This window comes from Macrotis lagotis, chromosome 3 (assembly GCF_037893015.1).
Source record: "Macrotis lagotis isolate mMagLag1 chromosome 3, bilby.v1.9.chrom.fasta, whole genome shotgun sequence".
NCBI lineage: Eukaryota > Metazoa > Chordata > Mammalia > Peramelemorphia > Peramelidae > Macrotis > Macrotis lagotis.
The window spans coordinates 214,159,653-214,172,990 of NC_133660.1; the positions used below are offsets into that span (position 1 = coordinate 214,159,653).

The 13,338-nt window shown below is 39.9% G+C and overlaps 1 protein-coding gene and 1 long non-coding RNA gene across 6 annotated transcripts in view; one reads left to right on the top strand and one right to left on the bottom strand.

The window, feature by feature from the left end:
• The window catches only part of LOC141518103 (uncharacterized), a 42,571-nt gene extending 40,152 nt beyond the window's left edge, over positions 1-2,419 (top strand). Inside the window, exon 5 of the long non-coding RNA XR_012477086.1 lies at positions 2,003-2,419. This is a non-coding gene — a long non-coding RNA (uncharacterized LOC141518103). The remainder of the gene's footprint in view (positions 1-2,002) is intronic.
• The window catches only part of PPP2R2C (protein phosphatase 2 regulatory subunit Bgamma), a 388,395-nt gene that overhangs the window by 211,263 nt on the left and 163,794 nt on the right, over positions 1-13,338 (bottom strand). The window lies entirely within an intron of this gene.

Here is a 13,338-nt window from a genome sequence, read left to right on the forward strand (position 1 = left end):
ATAACATTTTGTAAAAATGGGAGTCAATGGCTAAAAGGGAAATGTAATGGGAATAAGAGAAAGGAGAGGGGGAGTAGGCTAAGATATTTCATATAATAAGATGTTTTTTATTACAATGAGCTGTTGCAATGATATGGAAGGGGGGAAGGCACGGGGAATAAGGGAATCTTTGCTCTCATCAGAGGTGGCTAGGAGAGGAAACAGCATATATACTCAATGGGGTACAGACATCTAGAGTAAGAAGGAGAGAAGGGGGGACCGGGGATGGGGGGAGGATGTGAGTGATGGAGGAGAGGGTGGACCATGGGGGAGAGTGGTCAGATATAACACATTCTTTTTTACTTCTTGCAAGGGGCTGGGATTGGATGGCCTATCTGGGACCACAGAGCCTGTTGGTTGCTGGGCCTTAGGGGTGGTAGGTGGGCTCAGGGCCTCTTGGCCCCAGGGCCAGTGATTAGTCTGCTGTGCCCTCAGTCACTCTACAGCACATTTAAGAAGAGGGACAGAGTGAAAGGAGAGAGAAAATATAGTGTATGGTAGTGGGGAAGTACGAATGGAGGGAGTTGTGATCAGCAATGGCAACAGTGGAAAATTATGGAAGTAGCTTTTGTCATGGACTTATCCTAAGGAATGTGATCCACCCATGACAGAGCTAGTGGTGTTGGGACACGGACTGAAACACATATTATTATTATTATTATTATTATTATTATTATTATTATTATTATTATTATTATTACTATTGGGGGTGGCGGGGCAGATGGGGTTGGGTGGCACAACTGGGTGATTGTTGAGTGTCTGAGGCTGGATTTGAGCCCAGGTGCACCTGACTCCAGGGCCGGTGCTCTGTCCACTGCACCACCTGGCCGCCCCTACTATTATCATCATCATCATCATCATCATCATCATCATCATTATTATTATCGTCATCATTTTATTTTATTTTGGGTTTTGGTTTTTGCAGGGCAGTAGGGATGGGGTGGCTTGCCCGGGGTCGCACAGCTGGGTAATTTCTGGTTGTCTGGGGCCGGATTTGAACTCGGGTACTCCTGACTCCAGGGCCGGTGCTCCGTCCAATGTGCCACTTAGCTGCCCCTATCATTATTATTATTATTATTATTATTATTATTATTATTATTATTATTATTTTAATTTTTTCCTCTTTCCTTTACTTTATTGCTCATGATGGTTTATATTTGGGGGGAGGGGCATTATGTTTACTCTTAAACAAGAATATTTTAATAATGTATAAAAAATCATTTGTACAAAGATAAAATAAACATAATTTTTTTTTTTTTAGATTTTTCAAGGCAATGGGTTTAAGTGGCTTGCCCAAGGCCACATGGCTAGGTAATTATTAAGTGTCTGAGGTTGGAATTGAACCCAGGTACTCCTGACTCCAAGGTCAGTCCTCTATTCACTGTGCCACCTAGCTGCCCCAAATATAATCTTTTTAAAAAGAGAATGCAAAAAAAAAAAAGGGGGCTCCCCAGACGTAGAATTGGTACCATTTAGGAATGATATTGTTCATTCATGCAGATCATCCAAAGCTAAACTGTCAAGAAAATGGTATACTTCAGATTATAGTATAAGCTATATCAGATTGCTTACTATCTTGAAGAGGGGAGTCAAGGAGAGGGGAGGAAGAAATAATTCAAAATTTTAAAAAAATACTGAAAACTGTTTTTACATATAATTGGGGAAATAAAATGTTATTTTAAAAAATCATTCCTGTTAAGAGGACAGTCACTGCCTCTTCTATATAGGTCTGACATTAGGAAGGAAACATCAAATGAAATCTCATGACTCAAATCAATTCAAAAATCTCCCTCTAACCTTTTCACCAGCTTCTGGCTCCTAGCTCTGACCCCTCTGGGGTCAAGGAGGACCCTAGGCAGTCCTTCAGCTAATTAAAAACAGCTTTCTATGACCCCACCTCTACTATCAACCACCACCAAACACAGCATGGAAGTTTCTTTTAATAGATCATTTCATTTCACAGTGTTCAGATCCCTCATCCTACTGGCACCCCTGAAGATCAGGTCCAACTTGTTCAAGCATTACCCCAAGCAGGAATCTCCTCTACCACATCTCTCACAAGTGGTCATCCAGACTCTCCTTGAATAACTCCAGTATCAAGGAATTCACTAACTTCTGACCTCAACAATAAAAAAGTTTCTTCCTGGCTGGCCCTTGTATCTTCTTTTAGCCAATGAAGCTTACCAGCTTTCCAAATTTTCTGTGAAGCATTGGAGTATTTGCATATAATACAATGTCAATGCCCCCACACACCGTCTTCTACTTAACCAAATACAAAGACCAAATTTTTTCCTCTTCCCGAGTCCAGTTTTTTTAAGAATGAAAAAAATGTGCTTTGTACATTGACTTAGTACTATTTATGGGAATCTACTTGAAATAAATACTTAATGGACTTTTTTTTGTTTGCCCTTTAATGTATGGGAAAGACTTGGGTTGAAGATAATAGAACAAAGTGTGAAACTGCAGAGTACATGTTACACACTGGAAAATTTAGAAAAATACTTCCAACTGCCACTACACAGACTAGTGAATAAATTAAGCACACTTCAGGGCAGACAACCTTTATTCTACTCATTTAGGGCAAGAACTTATTAGACAATTTACTCAGAAATTCAATAAAAAAAGATAAAGAGAAAATTGACAAGAACAACTAATTCTTAGAGCATCAATCAAGATCTGAATGAAACTTCTTTTTTGCAGGGATGTAGTTGTGTTTGTGGATGCATCCGTTATGTGGAATCTTAATTTCCAAATGTGAAGAGAGAAGGACATACAACATTCAACCGGCTTCCAGCCTCTTAACTTATCTCTTATATCACTGATAAAATCATCTTTCTAATGCATAGGGTCTGCTCAAGGGAAGCTCACTGCCCAAAAAATATTCAGTGGGGTCCCTTCTACCTACTGAAATACAAACTCATTAGCCTGGACTATTACAAAAAGTCTTCAACAGGTCTCCTGTTTCCAGGTTGTGTTCTCAACAATCTCTCTTTCCCATGGCTGCCAAAATGCTTTCTCTAATGCATTTCTCTCTTTATGTGTCACTACTCTGATCAATGTCTGTAAGACAAAATTCAGATTCCTCAGCATGACATCTACAATCCTCATCAAAGGGGCTGCATGTTCTCAAAACACTCTTAAAACAGAGTAATATATAATTAGGAGATAGTTTTAAAATAAATAAAAATGCAATAGGGCAAATATGATATGGTTTTCTAAGTCAATATGTGAACTGCAAGGATCCTTATGTACAGTTTAGTGGCCTTATTTCTAATTGAATTTGATACTATTGCTCTAATCCAACCCTAAAAATCCATTTATTTTACAGTTGAGGAAACTGAAGTCTATAGGAGATGCAATGATTTACTTAAGATCACACAATTATTTAGTGAATGAAGTGGTATTTGAACCCAGAACTTCTCAAGTCCAAGTCCAAGTCCAAGTCCAGTCTAGAGGTCTTCTCTACTTTCGATGCTTTTAGTTCTGGTTTAAGAGTCTCCCTTGGGGACAGCTAGGTGGCAAAGTGGATAGAGCATTGGTCCTGGAGTCAGGAGGACCTGAGTTTAAATCTGGCTTCGGACATTTGATACTTACTAGCTATGTGACCTGGGGCAAATCATTTAACCATTTCCCCACAAAAAACAAAAACTAACAAAAAAGGTATTCTCCCTTGCAAAAGCAGTCTGAGGTGCCAAATTTAAGTCACTATTCACATGAAGTATAATGGTATAAAATATTTGGTATCAGTAAACCTGGGATTGGATCCTGGTTCCAAACCATGGTCCTGGACATTTAAATCATTTAATAACTCTAAGCCTTAGCTTCTTGCTCTATAAAATGGGAATCATAATACATGTATGATCTACTTCACAGGGTGGTTATGAGGAAAGTACTTTGTAAACCTTAATTATGTAAATGGAAGGTTTTACATTTAAAGACAATCCCAATAAATAAAATCCTATGGTCACTAAAATAGATAAATTACTTTCTTTCCCTGGAGAATATTCCAAAAATATTTTTAGATGGCTTGTCTATTTAAGACTACTATAGTAGGCTATGTGCATCGTGAAAAGATAAAAATCAAGGGGTTATAATAAGTCCCATTTCAACAGAAATATAATCAAGATAGTGTATAAAAATTTTTCTTTACAACTACCATATTGGATAAGAAGGATTATAATGCCCATTTCACAGAAAGGAAACTGAGGCTCCCAGATTTATAATAATGTTCCCAGTTAGTGAACTGTTGAGGATTAAATTACAGAATTGCCTGGAGCTGTCTCTTAAGTGCAATAGATTTTGGTAAGAGAAATCAGAATTAACTCTCAATGGTATAATAAGCAAGGAAACCACATATTGGGGAAGGTGCAAGGCAATGGGGGTTAAGTGACTTGCCCAAGGTCACACGATAATTACTAAGTGTCTGAGGGCACATTTGAACTCAGGTCCTCCAGACTCTAGGACTGGTGCTCTATTCACTCCACCCCAGCTGCTCCAGGGACCAAGTATTCTTTATAAATTAAAACTATAAATTAAAAACAATCCTCTGTTTTCTAAGCCTGAAATTGAGAAGAGGAAAGAGACAGCACTTGATCTCATTTGGGAAACTGTGATGCACTTGCAAGGCTCCCAAGGGGCTGGCTAGCTTAGAAAGCCCATCTCTTTAACACTGGTCTTTTCTTGGAGATACTGCAAGGCTGTGATACCTAGAATAGCACAGTTATGGAAGACCAAATCTAGAAGCTACTCCAAAAGCAACAGTGAGTCTAAGCAGGTCATGACATGCCTCCTGCTAATGAGACCAACTAAAATGCCTTGTGGGATCAGGAAAAGGAAGCTGGTCAGACATGATTAAGACAAACAGTCAGGGACAGTCATATTGTGCCACTAGAGGTGAAATTCTTGGACCAGTACAAGATGGACCAGACCAAAGGCATTTGCCAAGAATGTTTTTATTAATCACGATTGAAAGTCAGAGGGTCAGAAGCAGCTAGGTGGCATAGTGGATAAAGCACTGGACCTGCAGTCAGGAGTACCTGGGTTCAAATCCAGTCTCAGACACTTAATAATTACCTAGCTGTGTGGCCTTGGGCAAGCCATTTAACCCCGTTTGCCTTGCAAAAACCTAAAAACAAAACAACAACAACAAAAAAGTCAGAGGGTCAAAGATGATCACATACTCTCACAGTTCTGAACATAAATGATGCCTACTAGGGATCCAGTGGCATTATTCCCATTACCCACTGGGCAACTTCCAAGAAACCAAAGTCTTATTGCTGCAGGCCTGAGAGGAAAAGGCTGTGCTAATGAACAGACCATCAAGAGTCGGGCTTGGTTGCACTATATTATCACAGCCCACCATTGCTGGAGAGCTCTGCTGTTGGAGGGAAAATATATTCAAAAGATCTAGGGCTCCCAATATCATCCAAACCATCACCAAAAGTTCTGTTTTCTATCATATTAGGCCATGGGGTGAGAAAGTTCTAGAAAAGGCAGTGAGAAGGCTGTCTTTGCACAACATTCCCCTCACTATAATAAACATAATGTGCAAGTTATGCCATAACACATATGATTTCATGTCTTCCTCATTGCGAAGGACAAGTACTACTAAGACAAATAGATGGACAACCATGTATTACACTCGTTACCCTGGCACCCCACCCCCACCAGCAAATCAGATAAATTCCCTATAGAGGATTTGTGGGGAAATATGGATAAAATTTTTACAGAAGCAGTCGGTATAGAGTAGAGACACAATTCTGAATTGTGAGGAATCCTTGTACTGAGGAAATCCCCAATCTTTCAAAGCAATAAAATAACTCTCCTCTGAGTTAATATTCATTCTTGATGCATTTTTAAGGGTTAAGCCAGTCCCCATATCTTTCTCTCTTTATCCCCTTTCTTTTCTCTCCTATTTTTATCTCAATCTCATTTGCTGCCAGAAAATTTGATCTACTGGCTAAAAATTCTGGTTTATTCTCTTTGACTTGTAGTTTTCCTGGCTGGTCTTGCTCCCTTCTCTTGATGAATTTTGTTTAGTCCAACTATAACTCATCTCCTCTCACCCTTCCCTAAAACTTTCCCCCTACAACTCACGCCATACCCACAACATCTACAATTATTTGATAAACTCCTTTTATGTACAAGAATCCCACCAGTAAGGACAGAAGGATTGCATCACTGCAAAACAGACAGTAATTATTAATGGAGTGTCTTGTGTATATATTTGCACACATGGTTTAGGTTTATGCCGCTACCAGGTGAAAAGATCTTTGGAGGCAAGAACCCTATCTTTTGCTTCTTTGCTATTCCCCTGGTGCTTGACACTGTAAGTGCTCTATAAATATTTGTCCAGCTGATATTTGACCACTTTACTTAGAATTGCTAATTTCATTTTCCTTTAAACTAAAAACATTTCAGGAAAGGAGGTGAGGAGGCTCCAGGGATTATTCTATGAAGCACCTTTCAAAGGTTTCCAGAGTAACCACACCAGAAAAAAAAAGGATGAACATATTCTCAAGAAACATTTTTACAGTGTAAGGCTCCTCTAACAAAACTGGAAAGAAGGTAAAAAGAAGGAAAAGTCTTTCAACAATCCTTGTTCTCCCTTATCTCCCACATTCCACCTGACAGCTTCTCTCCCTGTCCCACCAAAAAGGCTAAGTCTACACTAGCAACAGAGAGGGGGTGGAGAAGCTGCTCCCATCTAAAATATGACTAATTAGCATAGACTTATGGGTTTAGAGATATTACCAGTAAGATGATGTAAGGAGCAGAGGCAGGCTTCAGGGCCTCTGACTCCCAAAACAACAGCAATGGTACCTATACTCCATATTTCAGGCCTGGATCTCATGGTTCCAATTAAAGAAGCATCTACCAAACTAGTTTGCTATGAAACTCTTTGGGACTGGAAATAAACAGAACTCATGAATGTTAGCCCCAGAAATGTAGGGATTTGGAATAGACTAAGGAAAAGGGGAGTTTTGGAAACTTGGGAAGAAAATAAAGGGCTTTGGCCTGTTTTCTTAACCTCTAAGAGGTTGAAGTTTCTCATCTCACACCCTGGACCTGAAGGACCCTCACAGGCCATGTCCCTCTACTTCTGGCTAAAAAAGAAGCCCTTCTTTACAAGTGCATTCCAGTGATGTGGAACTAATTTCCCTGTCTCATGGAGCATCCCATTTCACGTTCAGACAGCTGTAATTGTTAGGGAGCTTTTCTTGCTCTCAAGCAGAAACCTGAATTTCTACAATTTAAACTGATTGTGCCTGTCTGGTGGTGTCCTCTCCAGCCAAGCAGGCCAAGTCTGATCCCTCTTCCACATGACAACCTTTCAGATGCCTGCTGACATTTCTCATACTTTTCCTTCAGAAGTACTTAGGCATGCAATTTCCTACCTTATAATTCATTTGTAGTTTGTTTTTTTTTTTCCTTGAGGGGAAAATATTACCAGACAATTACCAAGGAAGGGGATACAAAGTCTGCCTTGGGCCAAAATGATCTGGGATCAAGTCCAGCCTCTGATACAAACTGGCTATAACCCTGGGAATGTCACTCACCCCCCAATACTCTGGAAAACTCCCATACTCAACTACAGAAAAGGTATTAATCTGCATTGGTAGAGGGACTTACCCCATGTGGGAATTCTCTATTCCACTGAAACACAAATATAGCTTCTGTCTTTGAAATTTCTCACATGCCCCCTTTTCTCATTGTCATTCTCACACAATTTCAACTGCTTGTAAAAACATGCTAACATAAAAACATGATAAACATGCTAACAACTTTAATCAAGAAACTGTGGAACCTCTCAGACTGGCCAATATGACCAGAAAGGACAATGATCAATGTTGGAAGGAATGTGGGAAATCTGGGACACTAATACATTGTAGGTAGAGCTTTGAAATCATCCAAACTTTCTGGAGAGGAATCTGGAATTATGCCCAAAGGGCAACAAAAATGTGCATACCCTTTAATCCATTAATACCACTACTGGATCTATACTCTGAAGAGATCATGAAAAAGGGTAAAAACATAACTTGCACAAAAATATTCATAGCAGCCCTGTTTGTGGTAGCAAAGAATTGGAAATTGAGTGAATGTCCTTGGGGAATGGCTGAATAAATTGTGGTACATGTGTGTCATGGAACACTATTGTTCTATTAGAAACCAGGAAGAATACGAATTCAGAGAAGCCTAGAAGGATTTCCGTGAACTGTTGCTAAGCAAGATGAACAGAACCAGAAGTAAGTTGTACACCAACAGCAACATGGGACTAATGATCAATCTTGATGGACTTGCTCATTTTATCAGTGCAACAATCAGTGACAATTTTGGGGTATCTGTGATGGAGAATACCATCTGTATCCAAAGAGGGAATTGCGGAGTTTGAACAAAGGCCAATGACTATTACCTTTATTTTTTATTTAAAAAAGGTATCTTATTATGTAATTTTGCTCTCTTATATTTCATTTTTTCCTTAAGGATATGATTTCTCTCTCAATACATTCAATTTTTCCCAATGTAGCACATGGAAACAGTGTAAAGACTATCAGACTGACTTCTGTGGAGTGTGGGGGGAAGGAAGTGAGATGGGGGGATTGTAAAATTCAAAAAAACAATAAAAAAAAAGAAATCTCTGTGGAAAAAATATAATCCTCAATAAAAGATGATTTCCTTACATGGAGTTTTGGGATTTGCGGGTTCTCCTTTCTCCTAAAAATGGTTCAGCAAGAGGAAATGGCATTTAGGTGGCCTACTGTAGTGAAAAGAGAGAACTGAATTTGATGTCAAAAGAAATGAATTTGAATTTCAGTTTTGCAATAAGTTACTTCCTTTCTTTGAGGGACAGTTTCCTAATCTAGAAAACAAAGAGGATAGAGTAGATCATCTCCAAGACCTCTTTCAGGTCCAAGATTCTGTGGGTTCCAACTGACAGGAGTTTTTCTGTAGAGGTGCAGAAATGACATAAGTCTTCAGAAAGAAGGTATCTCGACTGGGCAGTTGGTTGAAACCTTGATTTATTTTTCAACCACTGCTTTAAAAAAAACCCTACTCAGAATAACTTCTGAAGAAAGGGCATTGACCAAGAACATCCAGGGGCTATTTTTGAAAGTTCCTAGACACTCAAAAAGTGAATCTATAAGCAATTATTAAGCTTACCTACCTATCAGATAAGTGGTAAGTGAAAGGGATATAAAGAGATAAAAGACAGTCCCTGCCCTTAGGGAATTCCCAATCTAATGGGGAAAATCACAACTGTGTTCAAGCAAACTATATACAGGACAAACAGGAAATAATTCAAGAAAGGTATTAGAATTAAGGGAGACTGGGACAAACTTCCTGTAGAAGATGAGATTTTAGCTGGGAAGTCAGTAGCTAGAGATGAGGAGGGAGAGCATTTCAGACAAGGAAGACAAAGAATGCCCAGAGACAAGAGATGGAGTGTCTTATATGTAGAGTAGCCAGAAGACAAGTGTCACTAAGGTGTAAGAAGACTGTGAAGGTATGAGAGGCCTAGACTATGAAAGGTTTTAAATACCCAATAGAGGGTTTTGTATTTGAGCCTGGAGGTGATGGGGAGACCCTGAAATATATTAGAGTAGGGGGGTGACATGGTCAAATTTTAGAAAAATCACTTTATTGACTGAATAGAGAGGATGGAGTGGAGTAGAAAAAGACTTGAGGCAGGTAGACTCAGCAATAGGCTACTGCAATAAGGAGGGATCTGGACTAGAATTGTGGCAGTGTCAAAAGTAAAAAGCAGGCATATTCAAACGCTGTTTCAAAGGCAAAATCAACAGGCCTTTACAACACATTGGATATGGAGAGCGAGATACTGAGGTGTCATGGAGACTCCTAGGCTGTAAGACTGAGACACTGGGAACATGGATAGGATGATAGGATCAGATGAAACATTTAGGGGGAAGGATAATGAGTTTGGTTTTGGACCTGTTGAGTTTAAAATGTCTACTGGACATCCACTATGAGATGTTTGAAAGGCAGCAGGAGGTCAGTAGAGAGATTAGGGAAGGAGAAGTAGATGTGAACACTGAAATAGGAATGAAATCCCTGAGGGCAGCTGAGGTAACTTCCTAGAATTCCCAAAGACTGGGTCACTCAGTCAATTAGCATTTATTAAGTTCCTGTCATACACCAAGAAGGTGCGAAGCTCTGGGGATACAAAGAAAGGCAAAAGACAATTCCTGCCCTCATGGAGTTCACAGTCTAATGAGAGACACAACATGTAAATAACTGTGTATAAACCCTCTAGTTATAGGACCAACCAGAGATTTAATTTAAAAAAAAAAGAAAGAAGGTACTAACACTGGGGAAAGGCTTCTCATTCAAAAGAGCTGAAATAGCTGTCAGCTCAAAATCCTCATAGCAAGCAGCTGACCCTCATGTAGCATTTGAGGGCAGGTAAAACCCTTTATGTAAATTATCTTGTTGGTTCCTAACAAAAATCCTGAAAAGCAAGTTCTTTCAGGAATGATCTCCACCAAAGAAAGGAGGCTATGTCCTCCCTCCTGGAGGAGAAGGGGCACACCTGAAACCCAGAAGCTTCTCTCTCCTTTCTGAGTCTTCCTGCTAAAGCAAGTTGCCTTCCCTGACTCTGGGACCACATCTTTCACCTGGTGGCCTGAAGAAGATGGTTGAGAGAAGTCACCCTGACTTTTTGCTGGCTTGTCTGCCATCTGATCAATCATTGCTCCAATTTCCATAGATGCCCCAGCTCATACCCTAGCATATACATCTCCCTCTAATGATCTAGTCATGAGAAAATTAATGCTGATCCCTGAAACTGATTAAGTCTGCTGTTCAAGGGAGAAGTATTATTGCTGATGTTGGTATTAATAATATTAATAGCTAACATTGCTATAGTGCTTAATGATTTGGAAGCACAGCAGCCAGTAAACTCACTGTAAAAACTACGGACCACTTTGACAACAACTCTTTGAGACTAGCGGGAGGACCATCACCATTCGTACTCTAAGTATTACTACCATTTTACAGAAGAGGAAACTGAGGAACTGAGACAGATTAAGAGACTTGCTTAACTCAGTGCCTGTGGCAGGGGTGCAGTCAGATCTTCCCAACTCCAAGCCCTTAGAGCACTTTCACAACAATCCTATCACAAGGCATTATTATCCCCCTTTTAAAGGAGTAAATTTCATTCCATTCCTGGTCTTAGAACAGAATCAAACCCCATTTCCCTCATTTTAACCTTAACTGCTTGTGGAGCACCACCCAGGGTCTGTGAGGATGAGGAGATTTGAGGATGAGGCACTTCTTCACTTGGTCCTCTGGGAGACTTCCATCCTCTGCCTGGGCAACAACTCCCACAGTGCTCCAAGCTGCTCCTTGGCTGAAAGCGGCAGCTTCAGCTCAGGGACCCCAATTCATCTCCCCCAGATGGATGCTGAGCTGTCAAAGGAGTTCCCATCTCTCTGTTCACTCTAATTCATCCTGTCACTGGCACACATGGCTGGCTCATGTCAAAGACACCCTGCTACCACCCTTGCTCCTTTAAGGCCTCACCTCCCTCCTGTACAATGTGTCTCCTACTAACGTGCAGAGAGAGCAGAAACTTCTGAGGATCAGAGAGGAAGCCTTCATGTCCTGAGCTACCAAGCCCTACACAGAAAGAGAAATAATAATAATATAGCTAGGATTCAGTACTATGTTAGTACTGAAGTATTTCTCTACTAGGAGCCTAAGAGAGAGGTATTGTTATCATCCTTATTTTACATATGAGGAAACTGAGGGGCTGAGAGAAGATAATCACTTGCTCAAAGTCACTCAGAGGAAAGTAGCAGAAGCAAAATTCAGCCCCAATCCCCTTTACTCCAAATTCAGTACCTCATTTATTCTGTTCAAGTCAATCAATATTTATGATATACTTAGTACAGGCTAGATGTGCTGGGGATGCAGGATGCAAAAGACAATCCCTGTCCTCAAGGAGCTCACAATCAAATGATGAATGATGGAGAAAACGAGCAATTTAATATAGACAAAGCAGGCTATATATATATATATATATATATACATATATATATGTGTATATATATATATATATATATATATATTACATGATAAATGGGAAATAATTAAAAGAGGGAATGTGTTTGAGAAACTCTGGAAGGAAATTCATTACGGCCCCAAAATTTACAGGATGCCTTAAGCCTCTTAGGTTTGGCAGCAATTGTTTATTTTCTAGGAATACCAAGGAGCAGTAGAGGGAATCCAAAAAGGTTTCCCCAAAAAGGTGGTGTTGGAATCATGTCTTGAAGGGCAAAAGAAATTCTGTGGGGTAATGAAGAGAAAGGGAAGTGATGGGGGAAGAGTATTCTGGCAGAGGAGGCAGCCAGAGCTCAAGGAGAGATGGGGACATAGAGCCTGGGCCACAGAGTCCACTAGGAATAGGAACATACAATGAGGCTAAGGTTGGCTGTGGCCAGATCAAAGAGGACTTTAAAATTTAAACAGCTGCCTAAGAAGAGATTTGGACCAGTCTGGGAACAGCGAAAGTCAATGTGAGATCAGGTCCAAGAGCATGGTACCTGTAAAATGGTAAGCACTTCATAAATGCTCGTTTTCATCCTTTGAGTAGTTGATGCACTTCTAGGGGAGGGAGGGAGACTAAATAACTACATGAAGGTAATGATAAATCTAATCCACTGTTGATTATAACTTCAGATTTTGTGATGAGCAAAACATACAGTCAGTAGACAGTCAACTGAACTTTGGCCTTTGGTAAGACAAAGAATTCAACAACTGATTTCCAAAAACCAATTTCCATACCTCTTAGAAATTTCAGGTCTGAACTGAATAAGCTGCCCAAGCTACAAGGTTTTAAAAGGCCACAAGGAGCAAAGTGTACTTTATGAAGGAGAAAAGAATTAAACAAATTAAGCCGATGTTTTGTCCAGGTCTTCATCTGGGTCACAGAGAATAAATTGATCCTTTGAATGTACTGCCAAATTGCCTTAGGGAACAAGTAATGTGACTAATGCATTTGGGCAGTTCCCCATCCACATTCTAGTTACTCTATTAAAATATATACCTAATATTTGGAAGGGAAAATTATTCCAAGTTATAAAATATTCATGAAGGACGTATGGATGTAATTGCCATTCTCGCCAGGTTCCATTCCGAGTATTTCCAGATGGTCAATGCTACAATCCAGTGAGATGCATCAATTACACAATTTCCACTTCTGAACATGGACAAGTTCCTGAGTTACACCCTACCCATACTCTTTCCCCTTTAAAGAAGTTAAAAGAGTCCTTAGGAAAT